Genomic DNA, 21,505 nt, shown 5'->3' with positions numbered 1-21,505 from the left:
GTTCCTTTCTGAAAGCAGATATGCATTTATATATTAGTTGAGTTGAAACCTGTGAAAAGAAGCTTCATCTGAGCCATCACCATCAATAGTATTCTTTAATAACTGAGTCATGGAAAAATACTAGTAGAAGTGACAAAGGATGCCTTGGGGTGAGTGTTTATAGATTAGTCAATGAGATTAGCCATGCTGTTTCATTGCTTAACAAAGATTATGTCCATGTATCTACTTATTCATGAATAAGTAAGCATTTGCTGGCCTTCTCAAGCAGAAAAAAAAACAGTAACAGTAATTCAGGATTATCATCAAAAATGCATCATATGTCAAGACATATTTTGGATATCTAGTTAAGGTACAAATTTGTTTCTCTAGCAACACCCAACTGAATATGTTAACATTTTTATGCTTATAACCTTTTTCAGAATCATTTGGTATGTTGGGTTTTATCCATATCTTTTCAAAAAGAAAGGACAACTAGCTTCCTCTCATAGTTAATGTTCTATAGACTTTCAACCATGACTCCGTATTTTTCTTTACAAATCACCTATTGGTGGGGCACCAGAGGCTCCCTGTAATCCTAGGTACTCAGGAGACTGAGATCTGAGGACTGCCATTCCAAGCCAGCCTGGGCAGGAAAGCCCATGAGATTCATTTCCAGTTAACAAACAGAAAACAGGAAGTGAAGCCTTGGCTCCAAAGTAGCAGAAAGCTCAAAGTGATAGAGCAGTAGCCTTGAGGAAAAAAAAAACTCAGAGACAGCATTCAGCCCTGAATTCAAGCTTCACAATTGACCCCCTAAAAATTACCTATTAAGAATTCACATCTCAAAAGTTATTCTGAATCAATTAATTTGGAAAATGATGAATTCCCATTTTTTATTCATCTTAATAATTAATTTTGTCTGGATAATTTGGGCTCACATCTGTAATCCTGGCTCTTCAGAGACTGAGATCTGAAGATCATGATTTAATGCCAGGCTGGGCAGTGAAGTCCATGAGTCTCTTATCTCCATGTAGCCAACAAAAAGCCAAAACTGGAAATATGACTCATGTGAAATACTAGCCTTGTGCCGGAAGACAACTGAGAGCTTGAGGTCATGAGCCAGCACACAGATACACACACACACACACACACACACACACACACACACACACACACACACACAATCAATTAATCAATCAATCAATTTTGTTTTCCCATATAAATTATTTTTATCCACCACTGTGAAATATGCCAGACTTGTTCTTTTGGCTGGGATAAGAAATCTGTTGAACACATGTCTGTGTTTGTGAAAGAGAATAGAAATTAATGATAACATCAAAATCTCTCAAGCCTTAGAACTTAATGTATTTGTGTTATATGGTCTGTGACCTCTGACCAGGTTGTTCAACAGAGAACAAAGCAAATAGTTATTGAGAGCATTCAGTGACACAAACTACTCAATATAGAGTTGCTTACACTATTATTACTGCATTGTGCATACCATCTTTATTATAAATTTCATGTGCATTAAATATGCAATTTATGAACATATAAATAGTTACACTTACATAATTTGTATGTCTATATACATGAATTTATTTTCACATGGTCACACTTATTCAGGAATGAAAATAGATTTAATCTGAAAACCAACGAATTCATAGATCTGAGCCGAACAAAAGTATAAATACGAGGCACTGGTGAGAAATATTGAGAGGGAAATGTGCTTATTTCTTTTGTTCTAACAGATTATAAACAACACTGTACTCAATTTTTGGTCAAGTCCAAATCCACACACTTATATGCTACTGCCATCTAGTGAGACTGTTCATTGCCTACAATTTTGCTATGTCATTCACTGACAGGTTGGAAAACAGCTTGATATTTTGTGAGTCCTTTTGATAGTAGATAATGTTAGGGTCTATCTGTAGGAATATTTTTATTTGCTCTGTCTTTTAGAATATTGAATATTGTATAGCAGTCTGGTTAAAGAGGAATGTTTTGCTTGTTTCTTGTTGGTTGTGGAGTTCATCTTTCTTTAAGGTCAGAGAGGCATTGCTGTTTCAGTAGAAAAATGAATGTTGCCACAGATTTCCTCTAGTTTTATTGTGCATATTATGGTAGCACAATGGTATTTTGTGAGTCTTATGTGTTAATGAATCTCAAAGAGAAGGTGAAGGAGAAACAAGAAATTATGTTACAGAAAGTAGTTTCCATTTACAGAAAAGGTTTCTTTTCATATGATGCAGTTTCTTCATTTGAACAGCCACATGATACTGAATAATTTACAAACTCAACACCAGAGAGCATAGCTCCTTGTTGGAGTTTTGCAGCTATTGCGTATTGTCGTAAGATTTTGCAAAATATCCCTCCTTTACCTCCTACAAGATATTGTAACACCATTCTCCCAGTGTGAGAAAGAAAACTTCCTCTGAAAAATCCTAGATGCCCTCTGATCTTAAAAATACTGATCTAAAAATACATGACCATTATGTAGTTAAAGTAATATTTCTATTTTAATTATTGTAGGCTTTGTAGTAATTGAGGAACATATTTTGTATGATGCCCAGTAGATGGCTGGAAAACAAAATCAATCCAGTCATTCATATGTTTGGGAGAGCTGTTCATGTAAGGATAAACGATTTAAATTAAATCCCAGCAGGCTCGGTGTTTCAGCAGCCATCCCCCGTCTCCTCTCAGTTTGCCTCAACTATAGAAATAGGAACATTTAGGAACTTACATTCTCAGCTTTCATTCTAGCTGGGTGGCCATATGGCTTTCCTGGCAACAAGCAATAAAGAAATTCCGGAAAGGAAACCAGAACTGTTACTATCTCTTTCTACCTTGTTCTTCCCTGAAATGTAGAATCAATTCAGCTTACAGCCGCCATCTTGTGGCCATGCCATTGATTGTCAGTCACTACTTGTGACTTGCTGAATTTGCAATTAAATGAAATAACCCTGGTTTCCAATGTTAGAGATGGTGATTATACTATTTTATAGAAAAAAAGAGTGTAAAATTTAAATGAGTGTTAAATTTGAAGTCCTTTTCACAGTCTCTGTGAATCACTCAAAGATTATTGCCTGATTTAGTTCCTGAGAGTTGCCAGATTACCCCCCATCCCAATATAACAGTAACTTTATGATTATTTTTAAAAAGGAAACTTGAAGTGTGGATGGGAGAAATTAATACATATATGTAGATATTTTGTTCGCTATTGTGATATACAGTGTCTTATTGGAATTTTATTGGCGTTGTGGTTAACTTGAGGCACCTGATTTCACAGATTCAACTACCAGGCATCAGTGGATGATATAAAATAGAAAAAGCTTATTTTCCAGCTTATTTCCATGTGGCTTTCATGGATGAATATATTTATATCTTAATATCATTTTGTGCATTCTCTGACATTAATTAGAAGGAAGTACATTTAACTCTCCATATTGACTGTGTTGTAGGAGGCACTTTTTGAACAAAAGTTTATATAGGACAGTAATTAGGCCAAAATAATTTCCTAAACTGGCACTCAGAGCTCATTCTGGAAGTCATTCTAAAGTGATTAATTATTTGGTAAGCTGGCTTTCTTTCCATGTCTTGTTTTCTCCTAATTAAAGGAGTTGTATATATCCTACCCACTCTTCATCCTATCTGACATGTCCAAAGTAGCATCACCATCCCCATCTGTATGTCAGTGGAGCATTCTAGAAAGGTGGTGACAGAAATCTGATGGGAAATATATTGTGGTCATTCTATGACATACATAAAGAGATCCTTGGAAATTTAAGAAAACAAGTAGGAGGCATACCAAGCCTACTTGCTGTCTTTCCATTCATGTAGAATGAACTTCTCAGTGTAAACAGAATGCAATTCAAAGAATATACACAGTATTTTGTTATTCCGAGGAATTGCCTCCAATTTAGGACCAGCATCCCTCAATGGCTGCTGAGCTTAGGTCTTCAGGATCCTTTGGTGGCATTGACTCTTTTGTTTTCCCTCATTAGCATCACTACATATAATTCTGTAGTACTTTCAGTCAAGGTCATCTCAAATCATGGTCTTACCCCAACTCGATTTTCATAACCTTAATGTTCCTTGTCTGCTGCCATTTACAACTGTAATTGCCAGCCTAAAAAATACACATCTTTTAAGGTGAAGAATATACTTATCTTCTGGGTAGAATTCTTTTTTTTTAAGTTTCAGAGTGAGACTAAAGCCACATGATTTAAAATGTCCACGGCATTTAAAAATCAGCCCTAGAGGTTGTAATTTGAATATGATTATAATTTGGATATGGACACATCATGTGAAGTGTTTGCTGCAAAGACTATTTCACCTCACCATCATCTTAAACACCTTTTGAAAAGCAAGCAAAAGAAAAAAAAGTACTTTTAGCAATATAATTCAAGCATAAGTACTATGGTATAGATAAGTGTTGCCGTGGATTTAACTTGTAATTCAACTTGAGTAGCTGACTAGCTCCATTTTTTCCATATAATTTTTATTGTAATTAATAGAAGGGTTACATTACATTCGCCAGATGGAAGGTGCATTACTTCACATACATTGATACCCTTTCTCATGTCTTGGTCCCCATTTCCCTCCCCCTACCCTCACCCTCATCTTTGTTTTCCCCCCTTTCCTATCCAATTTCAAATAACCAAATATGCATATATCCAATATGTCAGATAACAAAGTGAAATATTGTAACAATATGAGATAACCAAGGGACAGCAAAAGAGATGAGAGATAATATAGTACATTAAGGACAACAATCACTCATTATATGGCTTTTGTTTCTGTATCCTAGAGGTCCTTTCATTTAGCGTCATACTGTATGGCCTTATGTATCTAGGTTTTGCTCTATTGCAAATCTCTGCTAGAAGTGTCTAAGGTTTCTACTGATCATGGCAAATGAGGGAAACCTTTGAGCCTATGTTCCTTTGAGTCTGGCTTACTTCACTTAATATGATTTTTTCTAAGTCTTTCTTCTGGGTAGATTTCTTAGATTTCACTTCATTGTGAGTTTTTCCTTTGATCCCAAGGGGATTGCATATAACTGCATATGACAGACTACTGTGATGCTACTGCAACATAACAATACGGTAAGGTTCAGAAATCAGTCTCTGATGCTATTTGTTTATTGATAAGGCAATATCATTAAGGACGAAGGACTTTTCTGTCTTTTATTCTGCTGCCCAGAGCATGTGGTTTCTTGGTCTTAAGCAGCTGCTTTGTAGGCAGGAATGATCTTGGCTATATTTGAGCTAGAAAGAGGATGGGCAAGAGTAGTGAAAGTTGTGGGTTTATTTCAAGCATCTCCTTAAGGCTATCAGCCAAATGACCCTTTAGCTGGAAGCAAATATAAGAAAGTAAATTAATAGATTTCCCTGTTTCCAAAGTAGAATTAAAAAAGAATGAGAAAAATTGTTGGGTCTGTGAATCTACACTGTTTTATACACACATTGTTTTGTTCTTCTCCTGTCTTTGTACTTAAAATCTTAGTCTTCTTTGAGACTCACATAATTTTTTCCAACCAACTTTTACAGACCTTCCCCTCCTTCCCTCTTCCTTCAGAAACTAATCGGAAGGTCTTTGTAGTATGCTTCCATGCCATCCTTGGAACACTTTTATAGAAAAAGCCTGACACACTCATATGAGAGAAATTAAAATTGTGCTTGATAAAAAAATTAAGACATGATACATCTAGACAAATCCTATTTTTTTCTGCATGGTATCAAAAGAAAGAAGGCCTATAAACTATACAAATAGAGTTCAGAGAGAGAAATAAAAATAGCATTGGGAACATAGATAACAACAAAACTCCAACAGAGCTAAAGAACTTTAGCCAGAAGTAGCTACTATCAGAGATCAAATGGACTCCAGATAAAAAGAAGAAGAAAAGATAGAGCAGATAACGTGTGCTTTCCTTCTGAAGATCTCATAGGGGAAAGTAGAGAAAGAAGAGAAAGGGTTCATGGGTTTGAGCACTGAGAATGGACACATCAGTGATGACTCAGACAATGCCTAATGGAGTTTCTTATAAAAGTGCATAGCTGTCTCGAAAAGCTATGGTGGGGTTGTTCCCTAAATAGAAAGGAGGGGAAGAAAGAGGAAAAAACATTTTAAGGTTAATGTCATTTGTAGATGACCACTTCTAAATAAATATTGATCTATAGCACATCCTGGTTTGCTAAGAACCATAATTTTGACAATGATTTATAAAAAGCTACAGTCTGGCCAGGAGTTTAGCCTAGTGGTAGAGCGCTTGCCTAGCATGCACAAAGACCCGGGTTTGATTCCTTGGTACCACATACATAAAAAAAAAGCCAGAAGTGGTGCTGAGGCTCAAGGGGTAGAGTTCTAGCTTTGAGAAAGTCAAAGGACAGTGCTCAGACCCTGAGCTCAAGCCCAGGACTGGCAAACAAACAAACAAACAAACAACAACAAAAACCCTATAGTCCAAGATGGACTATCCATCTCTATTAAACGGCATACACCAATAATGTACAGTAGAAGAATGGAGGGGTCTGAGAGTATGGAAACCATTAGTGTGGCTTCCACATTAATAATGCAATTTTAGCTTTGATTTTTATGAACTGGCTGATGCTAGGGGTCATAAAGTGTCGGTAAGTGGTTTGGAGTATCCTTCAAATATAGTATAACCAAAATGATATGATCATTTTGAGATGATCACATAAGAAACAGAGTCAGAGGAGATCACACACCGTTGCCAAATTTGCTTTTCTTCACTTGTACCCGCGATAGTGTGGTAGCTTCATGCTGTTAGCAAGTTATGACTGGGGTTGTATAGATGGCCATTAAATGGACAAATATATTGATGGAGTGTAGCTGAATTGTAAGTAAAGCCTTAGGAATTACAGATTAAAATTGGCAATGATGAGCAATGCTTGACACTCCTGCTTCACTATTTAGCTTAGACTGAGAGAAACACAGGAAGGTAGTTATAGGGAAATGACAGCATTCTCACTGATATCTGTACAAGCAAAAGCTTCTCATTTTATTCAGTGCGTTGTTGGGGAGAGGAACAGGAAAAGGAAGTGGTCAAAGAAACCATCTTTCTTAAGATTTGTTCCCTAAATTTGAAAGAGGCAGACTAAAATGCACAAAAGTAGTTATCTCTGTGTTAGCCAGATTCTACTTAGAAGAAATATGAAACTCTTTGACACAAGTTGAAGAAAAGGAGACAAAGGGTCAGGGATTGATGTATATAACAATTTGTATCCATTAGGATAAATTTATAAAATGTTATGTCTAACTCTATGTTTGTATGGTAACATCTCAGCACACCTATCTATGTAGGGGCATCCCCCACATGCAGAATACTCTAAGAAAACCATGGGGGGAGGGGAAACTACAGAAATGAGAGGTTAAGAATAAAAATCTATGGATGTACAAAAAAGGATGAGTTGGTGAAAATATAAGTGTTAACATTTTATTAAAAAGGGTTACTAGAATTTTTTGGAAACTGAAGGATGACTCAAAAAAAAAGAAAAAAAGTCAACATAGCAGCTCTGAGAGTTCATGCCTGAACACAGAGTGATTCTCCACCAGCAGTTTCTGGTGGCAGTTTCTTTTTTGTAAATTTAATTTTATGTTGAGGTGATATACAGAGAGGTTACAGTTAACATTCATCAGGTAATGGGTACATTACTTCTTGAACACTGTTACTCCTTTCCATGTTTCTCTCCCACTTTCCCTCCTCCTACCCTCTCCCACATATCTTGTTTTTCCCTTACCTTCCCCATTTTCAAATACACAAATAAACATATATAGAATATACCAGGTACCACAATCAGATAAAGTAACAACATGAGCTAAACCTTAAGGGGAAAAGAAGAAAGAAATAGCTTCACATAGCACATTAAGAACAACTCGATCTCATCTGGTGGCAGTTTCTAAAGGCCGTCACTGTGTGTGGCTTTATAAACAGTGTGTGTGTGTCATCCTTCCAGTGCTGCCCTCTGTATGGCCTCAGAAAACAACAGGCTCATTTATCATTTCCCACATGACCAATGCTGAAGCAGTCATCTGTAATCGGGAGTTCCTTAGTTTTCTGAACTTCAACTTCAGGAAGACTGAACAATTTGGACCAGAGCTCCAAGCTTCGCCTACTCAAGGTGGAAAATGAATCGTGGGATTGGAATATGAAGATTTCTGAATTCAGAATAGGCCTCACTGTTCAGAATATTTAGCAAAGATTATAAACATGTCAGAGATGAAAGCAAAGGATCTATTGAAATAGAATATAGTTGGTGGATAATAAATGGCTTCTAGATTTACAGATTGAATATACTGAAAAGTAATCAATAGAATGTTGAAAGAATAAGAAATGAGGATCTTGGAAAGGTTTCTGGAAGAGAAACATACTGTATATAATTATTTTGGATTCAGCTTATCTCAATGGAGAGGATGAACAGGAGTGTGTGGAGTTGGGGGAGGGACCATATGAATGACAAAGCTATGATTGGTAAGTTTATGTCACAAACCTACTCAAAGACCTCATCATGGTTTGGTGTGGGTGATGGGAATATTTCAAATAATTTGTAAAACAAACAGCTTTAAAATAAAGTGATGTTAGAAAGAGATCTAGAATAATGAAGCTATACCAAGTTGGTAGAATATATAGTGAAATGATATGATCTGAAATAATGCATATAAACTATTCCATTGTCTTCAACTCCTGATGAATGTTCCAGGGGATCAAATAGCATCACTGATTTTTACTGATTTCATGTAGAGGTGGATTTTGTTGTTGTTGTTTATGTTTGTTTTCCCCAGTCCTGGAGCTTGAATTCAGGGCCTGACTGCTGTCCTTGAGGCATAGCACTCTACCACTTGAGCCATAGCACCACTTCCAGTTGTATTGAGTGGTCTATTGGAGGTAAGAATCTCATAGACATTACTGCCCAGGCTGGTTTTGAACTGGGATCCTCAGATCTTAATCTTGTGAGTAGCTAGGATTACAGACACGTGCCACCATTCGTACCAGGTTAAAATTGTTTCTTTATAGAGTGAAAAGATCCTGCCAGTTAGTCTACAGAAGAAAGAAGGATGAGGAGAAAGATAAAGAAAAAGAGAAGGAAAAGGAGTAGAGGAAGAGGAAAAGGAAGAGGAGAAGGTGAAAGAAGAGGAAAAGCATAGTTTTAACAATAAATATTCCTAAAGAAAAAAGCTTGCCTATGTAGATGGTTTAGAAATCCTGGTTTATACTTATTTTTGGGTTTTGTTTTTTCTTAGTAGTGGCTCTGGACATTTTTAGTTTAGGTTTTCTAGAAATTCACATATGTATTTGTTAAAGTGGTACCATAAGACTTGTGACTATGTGAGTGGCCTGTCTCCCCTCTTAGCCTTCTTCCTCATCTTATTGCTGCAATTCCCCACAGATAGCTTGTTTCACCTCAGACTTGTTTCTCCTCAGATTTGTGTATAAATTCTTAAACTGTAGGATTACGATGCCTTAACTTAGTTATTTTAACTGCAGACATTTCTCATAGTATAATCAGTAACCCTCTGTTCCAGGAGTAGGAAGGTAACAATTCCCTATTTTCTGTCTCCTGCCTCCCAGGTCTGGTCTCAGTGTCATCTTGAGATTTCCTTAACTTCTTTTCTAGGAATCTCTATCTTCCTAGGCTACCTTCTCCTTGATTTTTCTTTGGAGTACTGGGGTTTGAATCTAGAGTCATGTGGTTGCTCTGCAGGTGCTCTAACCCTGAGTCACACCCCCAACCTAATGAGGTATTTCAACAAGCCCTCTCTCATTGCTCTGCTGAGAATATTAAGGAAAGCCCTAAAGATGACTATGGAAGAGACTGTGGTCATCCAGGTAAGATCAGGGAAACTAGGATTAGAGAGGTGGCCACTGGGCCAGAAGCATGGCCTAAGCTTGCCTAGCTTGCATGAAGCTCTGGATTTGATTCCTGTGTATGTACCACATACACAGAAAAAAACAGAAGTGGTGTTGTGGTAGAGTGCTAGCCTTGAGAAAGCCCAAGAACAGTGCCTAGCTCTTGATTCAAGCCCCATAACTGGTTTAAAAAAAGAGGTGACCATGAAGCTAGTGGTAACAAATGGACATATTTTTTTTTCCTTTATCTTCTATTAGAAAATGCCAGAGTATATGTAAAAAGAATGTAGTGAATCATAGACCGCCCATCTGAGTTCTGTGGTGGACATTCTGTTGGTTGTATTTGCTGTCATCATTGGCCTTCCTTCCCATCCTGTACATCCTACCATTTGGGAACATCGTTGTTGATTCAATTCCTATAGAGACAAACCTCCATTCTCCTGCTATGAGGATATGGTCATCACTGGCAGACGGAAGCCATCCCTGGCTCAGTAGACCTGGGGTGGGGTACTAAAGAATCTTTGTGCTGAATTCCATCTTATTAATTTTCATACATATAAATACACACATGTATGTATGTATGTATGGATGGATGTATGGATGGATGGATGGATGGATGTCATAGGGTTTGAACTCTGGGCCTAAGTGCTATCCCTGATCTTCTTTGTTCAAGGCTAGCACTCTGCCACTTGAACCACAGTACAACTTCCAGCATTTTTAGAGCGCTTTGTTGGTGATAAGTATCTCATGGACTTTCCTACCCTAAAGTTTTCTGTAACTATTTGATATGATTTGGGCAGCTTCGGGCTTTTAGCTCCACCTCTCTACCCCCTGCAACTATTTTATTTTCAAATAAATGTGTGTTGATCTTTTTGGTCTGTGCACAGTCCTGAGTCCTGTGGCTTTATGTCATTTTTTTTCTCTTTAGTCTTTCACTTGTATTAGGCCTTTGAAAGGCAGGAGACAACTATTTTCAAATATTTTGTCAATACAAAATATTGAAACACTTCAGAAATGTTTAATTTTGCATTTTTAAAGATCTATTAGGGCCAGGAGTGTGGCCTAGTGGTAGGGTGCTTGCCTAGCATTCAAGAAGCCCTGGGTTTGATCCTTGGTACCAAATACACAGAAAAAGTTGGAAGTGGTGCTGTGGTTTAAGTGCTAAGAGCATTAGCCTTGAGAAAGCTTAACAGCAGTACCCAGACCCTGAGGTTAAGCCCCAGGACTGGCAAAAAAAATCTACTTATGTACTAAATGTACATTAAAATTTATAGCAAAATAATAGGGCTTATTTTTTTCCAGAATATTTGAATGGAAATTTTTGTTACCATTGAGGAAGACATCTGTTTGGAAACCATTGCTATACATTGTCATCAGCAAATATTACACATGAACTCTCTCTTTGCCTAAGTTAGACTGTTTGTTCGATTTGGATAGTAGTCTTTAGAAATAAGTTCAAATGAATCAAGGAAACAGTGTTTGCTTAGTAGAAGTAATGCTTCTATTCTGTTTTGTTAAATTTTGCTTGTGCCTGTCTGGGTGTTTTGCTTCTGGATCTAACCTTCCTTTCCTAAATAGATTTTATGTCCTTGAAAGATGAAGTTTAGATTCACTCTGCACAGATCAGCTTACAAATACTTCTTCAAGATAGCCCTTCTCTTTCTAGTGTTTTCTACTTCATCAACTTTTTCACTCTGCTAACTGTTCTAGAACATGTATAACTGTGTTTTCCTACCTGAAATTATTCCATGGACTGGTAATTGGGTTGCAGCTAAGCCTCTTAATTTCATTTGGTGCAGAGCTGGGTAAATGGAGATCTTACATAACAAGTAGATGCTAACTAACAAGCTCTGGCATTCAGACCTCCTACACATATTTTCCATCCGATGCCAAGAAAGCTTTTCCCAGTTCATCGTTGCGTGTCATCAGCTAGCTGCCCATCTCATGTTTACTTCTAGAAAGATGTTACCATCGAGTTGTGTTTTCAGTAGATTCTCAGAAGTTAACTTTTCATCCCAGAGGATCACAGTAATCATAGGACAGGAGTTTTTTTTTTCTCTCCAGTCCAATGTTATTTCTTTCTCAAGACCTTATTCATGTCTGAGGATTGATTTCCAACATTTAGAATACTGCAGCAACTTAACATCTGAAGACTAGTATGCTGTGGGTCCCTGAGCCACTCCTTTGACCCCTCTGAGGCTGCCATTCTCCATTCAGATAGTTGTAACAGAGATGCTAGCTTTCCAAAGCACTAAGTAATTCTAATAACAAAATGAAATGAAACAAGAGCTTCTCAGACTTATCTGGGTCTTGACATACTTCATTATGCCATGTAGGGCCCAAGGCAAAACACTTGGAGTATACCTAAATTCCAATATTTTGTAAGGTAACGTTTCTGATTCAAGTAAACTCTTTCAGAAATGAATTACATCCCCTTCTTTGTTCTGGATTTTGGGTGAATTCAGAATTGGGCAATCTAATCAACTTATAGAAATATCATAAGCTAGCAGCACACAGTTCTAAAGTAAGAAGCATTTCTTATGGAAAGAGCCTGGATAAAGATCAGGAAATTAAATCCTCAGCAGAGCCCCGGTAGGATGTCTTAGTTGAATGTGACATTGAACCTTGCCTTTAAGTTCTGAGAGACTCAAAGTCACATCTAAACTGTATGTTTGTGTAGCTAGGACAATTTACTTAACCTCTTCTTGCAATCATTTTCTTACATAAAAAATGTGGACCACAATATAAAACACTTACAACTTCTCTGAGAATTCAAAGAAACAAAATCTGCAAGGACTCCATCATGATCAACAGTAACAGAAGAGGCAGCAGTGTGGGTTTAGATAGTAGTAGTGCTAGTGGTTGTCATAGTAATATAAATAATGGGCTAGTATTGATTGTGCTATCTCAGGTTTCAGGCACTGCTGCTAAGTGCTTACATGCAAAACTATAGGAAAGTATATATCCAAAAGTATAGAAAGAAGACATATTGTGGCCATTATCATTTCATGAAAAGAACTGAGGCCCAAGGAAATTAAATAATCATAGCAAAACATAGGTAGCCATCACTATCATTGAGGTAGAGATCAAGCAGCAATTTCTGCTGTGGTTACACAACTCATCTTTTGCCCTTTGTCAAAGAAAAGGTCAATTAAAGGACAATGATATAAGGGAGTTAATAAGAAGATAAACATGAGAAATGACTGCAAACAATAAACAATAAATTCTTGCACACATTTATTTGGGTTATGATGAAGAATTTCTTAGAACTAGAAAGGTTGAGATGGGATCACAACCTTTAGCAAAGAAGGCTTGAAATGTAAGGTGTTGTTAATTGACTCCATGTTTTTTCCAGTAACACATGACCCTACTTCTTATCTTGAAAATACTGGTATTAGGCTTTCTACCAGGCAAAGTATCACTTGAACACCTGCTATCTTACTCCTACATGTGTCAGGGTGCCATCAGCAGATAGCTGAATTCCCAGGCACCCAATTCTGAACATATGCCATTTCAGAGTATTATTACACAATGACAGGATCTATTTTCTATAAATTAATTTAACATTCTCCCTCAGGAGAGAAGATGACTGCTTTCTAAAAGCAATATTTTCACTCAAGTTATGATGGCTTGTGAAAACACACGGAGAATGAAGTTTGCAGAGAGGTGTAAGGAAGCAAATGCCATCCCAGGAGGCTGAATAAAGACAGAGTTGAAGGTTGGGGAGGGAGGGAAGGAGTGTTTAGGGGGTTTTGTCCTTGTCTTCTCTAGGCAATTAGCATCAGATATGGCTGCCTATGTAAAGTATGGCTCCACTGGAAAGTCGTTGAAAGGACAGAAATCTGAAACTCCTGTGGTTCATTAAGTTGGAAGGGCCTAATGAGAACCAGAGTGCTACCAAATCACACATAACACACACACACACACACACACACACACACACACACACACACACACACACACCACTTTAGCATGATGAGAAGAGGAAGTGGAATGTTTATAAAATGTGCTGCATTTGTGAACTGGTTTTTAGTTGTGTGAGGAGGATTTGTGAAGGAAGATCATGAATAACCATGACTCTATTTACTCTGGTGTTAGTCATGATTTTTCTCTCTTTTATCCTGTCCCTTTTTTCCTTTGGTTCTTTACTTCTCTCTGGATTTGCTGTGCATCCCTGTTTCCCCCTATGATTACTACTGCAGCTTTATTTTGTGACTCCAAATCTGTCTTGAAGACATTCTCTAAGCAAATTTGGGGTAGGGGAGGAAGAGCAGGAATTCTTCCCAAAGTCATCCTTCTTTTTTGTTTCTTGTTTTAATCTTTCCATGAATCCTGCAGAAATACTTTATTTCAAATACACACTGATTCTTGAATGTGATACTTTAAATATCAGCTTGGTTAATTCACTGGTTAATTCCCTGCCCGCTGTGGGGCTTCTACCCCAACCCCCCTTTACTGTGTTTAAATTGGGCAATAGTCTTCAGGTGGGCTAGAGCTAAAAATGACAAACACTGCAGACAATGGAGAACCACTTAAGATGGTTTAAGTACAACAGTGGCATGATGAGAGTTTGTTGTTTTAAGATGGTGGTGGTCAGGGGTGGAAAGGGATTAGTGTAGGGGGACAGATGAAGAGGGCATCCTGCTAAAAGGGTCTCACAGCCACTGGGTTCTAATGGAGATGGAGCACTTGGCACATGTTCCTCAACCTTTGATTGACAATGGTAGGGACATGAACAGAAGATTAAAGCCAGAAGAAAACAGATTTGCCAGCATTATCCTGAGAGGATAAGGGCACCGTTTACATCTTATAGGAATTATGGTCTGGGTCAGATTGATGCCAAGGACTTGCATAAAACTACATACTAGGGAGACACACAGCTTTTAAGTTCTGCTCACTCAATGAAAACATTTCTTGTTGGGTATTTGGGTATTGTTTCTTTTCCTTGAGTCTTTTTTATTTATTAGTTTGCTTGTTGTGATATACAACAAACCTGAAAACCAATTATACTGGTGATAAACTAGGTACAATCTGTAGTTTTCTATGACCAACAAAAATATAGACTTTTTTTTGCCAGTCTCGAGCTTGAGCCCAGGGCCTGAGCTCAAGGCTAGAGCTCTACCACTTAAGCCACAGCACCATTTTTGGCTTTTTTCTATGTATGTGGTACTGAGGAATTGAACCCAGGTCTTCGTGCAAGCACTCTACCACTAGGTCAAACTCCTGACCCAAATATATAGATTTCCTTTTTTATGAGTACTGTGTTGATAAATTTCTGTTCCCAAATGCTCATTCCCACAAAGGTTATCCTTTTTGCCCAAATCTATTCATACCTACACATAATTTGGTTCCAGTTTGCTTCTCAAAGCTATATAGTTAGAGAAGAAAAAGTTCTCTTCCTGAGTTCTTTTCACATGTCATAGGAACCAGAGCCTTGTCTGCCTTGAAATAGATTTAGCCTTTCTAGAAAGCTATGGATTGACCACTTTTACCATGTAAGACATTTCCATTATGTTCTAAGTTTCCTTGGCAAGCTTCACTTCCTGCCTTTTGAACCATGCTTTCCTTCGGGATAACTACCTGGATGAGTACACACATTTTGTTTGTTGTGAGATAGCCTTTTACCAGTGAAGGCTATGAAAATATGATTAAATGGTAGTGCTAGAAAGCAGGCATTAGGTAGACTTACTATGGTCTGACAATTCCTTTAAACAACAATGGTGATTTTCCCTGATACCTCCTATACTGCTTCTGAGGCAAATGATCACAACATTCTTAAATATTGGATTCATTTTCAGAATAACATTTTAAAAGGATGGAGCTCTTTGACTGCAAAGCCATTACTAGACTTGGACAAAAGAGGTGAACTTTTTAGCCTGGCCTTGATGAATCACTTGTCTGACCCTCGCTCTGCCTGCCTGAACACCTGTGAACTAAGAGCATTTCCAATGACCTTGACGGTTTTTAACCTCTTTATATCTTAAAAAATCTTGTATTCTCTTTGTTTCTGGCTTATAGCAGAAAACAAAATGTCACTGTAGACTGTCTGAAGAAAATGGTTCTAATAAGAGACTTCATTAAGAGGAGATAGTGATAAAAGAAAATGCCTTGGATAAGAATTGAAGGATTTTAACTCATTACTGGAAGAAATAATTTAAAAATACAAAGATAACTTTGAGGCATTCTGATTCCTTTCTGTGGGTAAAGCATGAGTGTCACTGACATGTGAACAGAAAAATTATTTGCTGTGTACATGAATACAGAGGTATGTACCTCTAACTGCATTAATGCCATTAGGAGAAATGTTAGTAACACTCTGGCACTGTCTTGTTTCTGTTTCTTCCCTTCCCCTTGGCTATTTAGAAATATTGTCTCTATCTGTAATAATCTTCTCCCATCTGTTAGGATGAAATCATCTAATCTATTTTATAGAAAATGTTAAAGGTGATCTGGGAATGTGGTTCATGTGGTAGAGTGCCTGCCTTCTAAGTACCAGTACCACTGAAAAATAAAAGAAAAATGTAGTAAGCACTGAAATAGTACTGAATATACATATCACTGTTGTGCATTATATATATTATACCTATATATATATATAAATGCATACATATATTAGTATAGAATTAAATAGTGAATAGTCAAATTGATATGTGCTTCCTGTAAAGCCACATAAAATAGTCCAACTTGTGAAGCATCAATATAAAAGGACAATGAAATGTACAATGAAGACTATTGTTAAGCCTGGAACTCCTTATGCCAACAGAAATTTGGGAGTAATGCATTGCATTTTGGAAGTACATGTGGTTTGATTTTTGCAATAATTAAGGCCAATAGAGGATAATCTTTGAAATTAAAGTCAGTGTTTGCCTGGAGCTTATTAGGCTATAACTCTATAAATTAATTTAAATAAGCACAGTTAATCTATTTAAGCTACTTAAAACTATTTTGATATTAATGATGCTTTCTGCACACAAAGTTATACTGATAAATGATTAAGAATAAAGTCCAAATCTAAACATTTTGCAGAATAAGTAAGTGTAGTTAAGGCTTCTTTTCCATTCCTGACTACTGGTTTGTCACATTATCTCACACAGTTTGCTGAGCCCCTCAAAGCATCAGTGTTCCTCCCCATAAAATATAAGGAATACTGAATTGATATCACTGTCATTGGCCAAAGTACAGCCTTGAAAAGATAGATTGCCGGGGGTATTGGGTGCTTACTCTGTTGACCCAATTCTGAGGTCTAAATTTGTGCAAAATTGATTATTTTATTATCCTCTTCAGAGATGTCACAGATTATAAAAAGGAACATACAGATGAAGCAGTCATTTCAATGCAGTAGGGTGGTTATAATATGAAGTCACATCTACACTGAACGACACACAAGATGAAGTTTTCAATGGGAGGTTTTCCATGTGAAAGTCAGAACTGAATATGCCAAGTTTATAACTTCCTCTGAGAACCTAGTTCTCAGGTGAAAATGTAAGAGAAAGCCATGGGAATTAAGATAGTATGGAAAAATCAACCTTGCCCAAGTGGGTTTTATAATGGAATGAAAAAGTAGAGAAACAGAAGACATAAATATAGATTCAGCTAGGCTGTAAAGGGGCAAGAGAAAGAAGAAGCATGCATAATGAAGGGGAGATGTGTGACAATGGCACAGAAGAATTAAAAAGAGATTTGTCTAAAAGAAAATGTAAGAGACAACTAATGAGACAAAAAAACCCCTTACTATCACTAAACTTTATAATGGATTGAGTTCTTGGAGCAAGTGTAGTCTTCCTTCTAATCATTTAATTTATAGCAAGTTAATTAGCATTTAGAATAAGCAATAGAAATTTCATCATAAAGATATGATGAGTGTAAAACTTATTTTCTTTTGAGACTGGAAATACACTTTAAAGATGATGGCGCTAATTCTCTATAATTAGGGTGATCAACTTGTATGACCTTAATACTTTAATCTTATACTTGATTGGCATCTGGTTTTGATCTCGAGATATCTTAGCAAATTATAGGATCTGATAAATAATTTCTACATGGGACTTGAGCAACAATGTCTCAGAACTTAGAAGTCTGTTTCCTCGAGTGCATCCTCAGACAGACACTTGTCTCCCAAAAGACTGAAACAGCTAATTTCTGCAGCTTTTCAATGAAAAGCTAATAGTGTCACCCTTTCCGGTCCCAGAAGTGGCCAAATTGAAGCATGGGGAAGGATAATGGGTTCCAAAATTGCTTTTCTTTATTATGGAATCAATAATCTTCTTTGAAGATGAAGAAAGATCCTTTTTTGTTTTAAGTACTATGGGTATAAATGCATCTGTTCATGGATCTCACATGCCTAAGTTTTAAAGAAATGCTACATCAGAAAAGCACTTAAATGTGTTAATATATTTATGTATGTATTCTTTCTGTTGTTTTATAATACAGCTTAGACACAGGAGTGGGGATCAATATAGCTCTAAATGAAGAGAGGATTGGATCACAGTTCTGAGAATTGCACAGTGAGCCACAATTTGGAAATGTATCTGGGTCCAAGGGGTCTGAAAGAGGGAAAGATGTGTGTAGAAGGATTTGTATGAGAAACTAGCAAAGGAAAACATACAATTAAGTCTGAGATTTAATAGTAATTTTAAGAGAATAAAACTTCTGACATCTGCTGCTGAAAATTAGAAATGCCCTAATTCTTCAGACTACAAGTGAATTGGTTTGATGTCAACCACATCAAAATATTTATCCTTGACAAAGATGAATCACTAATTTGGGGGTAAATATTTTTTAAATATGGGCATAGGATGTACTGTCTGTTCATTATTTCCTTCAGAAGTTTGGTGAGTGGATGGCTATTCAAAACCTTTGGGGAAAAAACACTGACTACAAAGTGCCATCAAAATCAAAGAATGGCAGAATCACAAGGAAGAAGGAAACCAAAATAGGGTTCAGATTACAAATTGAGAAAACAACAAACAAATGCACTACCTTTTCCCACATATACCGTCACACACAGCCATTTAACCAACAAAGCTTTCTGAGTTCTGGAGAAGTAGGTTGGGCTTTAAATTCCCCATTAAAAACACCATTATATGATGCTCAATTTCAGAACATTGATTACAGAAATGAAAGTTTGTCCATTAGCTTGCACTTAGTAAGGCAGAAAAGTGAATCTAGATGTGCAAAACATTTCCTGGAAATCCTTAGTTATTGACTGTGGTAAGAATGAGAAGTCTACTTGTGCCATAGCAAGTGAGTGGAAGAGGAGCTGGGCAGAAATGAGCTTCCTCTTTTGTTCACAGTCAGTTTGACTCTATTTTAGATTGGATGCAATTTGCAGAGTCCTATAAATTCCTTAGAGAATCTGCAAGCAGAACATGTATCTAAATGGTTAGGACGAAGAAGGAGAAGAAGAAGAAGAGGAAGAAGAAGAAGAGGAAGAAGAAGAAGAAGAAGAAGAAGAAGAAGAAGAAGAAGAAGAAGAAGAAGAAGAAGAAGAGGAGGAGGAAGAGGAGGAGGAGGAGGAGGAGGAGGAGGAGGAGGAGGAGGAGGAGGAGGAGGAGGAAGCCGCCATTGTTCTTCTCAGCAATGCTGACCAGTGGTTTTTCTGGTTGAAATAGCCAGCTCTTGGTCAAGTGAACTTGGGTGATTTCCACAGTCAGTATTCATTCTAAGGTCATTTGAAAATAACTCCTGATTGTTAGCAGGGTTAGGAGATGGCAGAATTTCAAGGACGGGGAAAATGAGAGTCTGGAAGAATGGAAAAATGGGTCACAGTACTCTTCTGACACTAGCCTTTATAAACTTTGTCCCAGTAAACATTTATAAAAGACAAATTTTTCTTAATTTTAGAATAAAAAATAAGATTAAGTATTATGTTTCCAGATTGGTTGGCTTGCTTGCTTACTGGGCAAATGTTGTCTCACTTGAGACAACCCTCCATTCCAGCTTGTTGTTTTTTATTTTGGAGATGGAGTCAGGAGGACTTTTCTGCCAAGGCTACTGGCTTTGAATCTTGATCGTCCAAGTCTGTTTCCTAGCAGCTAGAATTATAGGAATGAGACAGTGGCATCTAGCCAGTTTTATGGTTTTGAAGCAAACAGAAGACAAATATAGAACTTACTCAGTATTGAATATATAGATAAATCTATAAAAATATTGTATTTAAATGTTTTACAATGGTTATATTTTATATTGTATTATATATACAAAGGTTATATTCTTTAAGCTATGTATTCAAAGCCTTTTATAGAAAAGAACAAAACATTATTCCATTTTGTTACATTCCAGCATTAACTGAAATCTGGATTTAGAAACCCTGATGCCAGAATTGTGCAGAGAGATGAAAACCTTATCCCAAGGTTTTTTCCAAGTAGCTAGTGTTCACATTTTACCAAGAAGATGGACAGCATGGCTGATGTCCAGATTTCTGAGTGACACTTCTTGCTAAATGGATTTAAAATTTTTAAGCACTCCCCTGGCAAAGCACTAAGCTGGAGTTAGGAAATCTAGATCATAGCAAAGTACAGGAAATGTAGCACTCTCATTGTCATTGTCTGTGGAGAAAGAATATAGAGACACTGGCTATTCCTGGGAAGTTAAAAGTTGTTCCAAGCTAAATTCTGACCACTTTGATTTGCTTTATGATTCTGAGGCTCTTCTTTAAAATGCATGCCGTGGATAGATTCTAGCTCTAACATAAATTTCAAGAATTCTCCTGAAATTCTACAATACATCAATGGGGATAATCTGTAGTGTTATATTCCTTTTTAATTCTCAAGTCTATTTTAATTATTATTGTTTCAATAGTTTGCATAATAGTTGAGTTAAAAACTGCTCCCATCAACCACATTAAGACTTCCAAGATCCTGTAAAGCCTCTAAATACATGCACACAATTTTGTGGCTACATGCACAGAGAAGGAGGATTCAAGTGTTTCTTCAAGTTATCAGATATTTTCAGTTGCTACTTGGTTACTGAGCCCAGTAAATGGGAAATAAAAAACCAAACAACCTTGGCTCTCTAGCAGGAGTAGAGTGAGGAGACTTAGACTTTTCAGACTCGATGATAGTAATACCATCCCAGGTGCCCTTAGATAGCTAGCTACATCTTGTTCCCCAAATTTGCATAGTCAGGATGCATCCACCATACTGCAGCCAGGACAGGGCTCTGCAAAGTCCCTGTTGGTTCCAAACTATTCCTTCTCCTTCTCCACCACTTCCTCCTCCTGCTGCTCCTCATCCTCTATTCAGAGAAGCCAAGATAAAATTCTCTGGCTCTGTGCTACATCACTACAATTCTGAAATATTTCAGTTAGATGGAAAGATGTGTTCTCGAATGTTCTTATTATCTACAGTTTTGATTGCTCCTGGACTTGGAAGTGAGGATTTTTATTTGTTTTTCTTATTCTCAATTCCAGAGGATAAGACTTGAAGCTAAATAAACTGTCAAAAAAAATTGTCTTGCCTTGCATGGCTCTGACAATAGAGAAGATTTTCATTTTCCTGAGCACTTTTTCTATTCTATGTTTGTAGCAAACATCCCTATGGCAGCTAACTTTGAAGTTGACTGAGAAGGTTCTTTGGTCTTTTAAACTCTAGTGGAGAAGGAAACAACTTTACAAGAGGGTGATTTCCAGAATCACTGAGGAATGGGAATTCTAAGGAAACA

General features: G+C 37.0%; 1 protein-coding gene across 2 annotated transcripts in view; it reads left to right on the top strand.

Annotated features, from left to right (window-relative positions):
• Positions 1–21,505, top strand: part of Gas2 (growth arrest specific 2) — a 110,501-nt gene that overhangs the window by 87,476 nt on the left and 1,520 nt on the right. The gene's annotated exons all lie outside the window — the stretch shown is intronic.

This window comes from Megascapheus bottae, chromosome 16 (assembly GCF_031878675.1).
Source record: "Megascapheus bottae isolate mThoBot1 chromosome 16, mThoBot2.hap1, whole genome shotgun sequence".
Taxonomy (NCBI): Eukaryota; Metazoa; Chordata; class Mammalia; order Rodentia; family Geomyidae; genus Megascapheus; species Megascapheus bottae.
The sequence above is the reverse complement of the archived record's forward strand: the minus strand, read 5'-3'. Positions and strand labels throughout refer to the sequence as shown.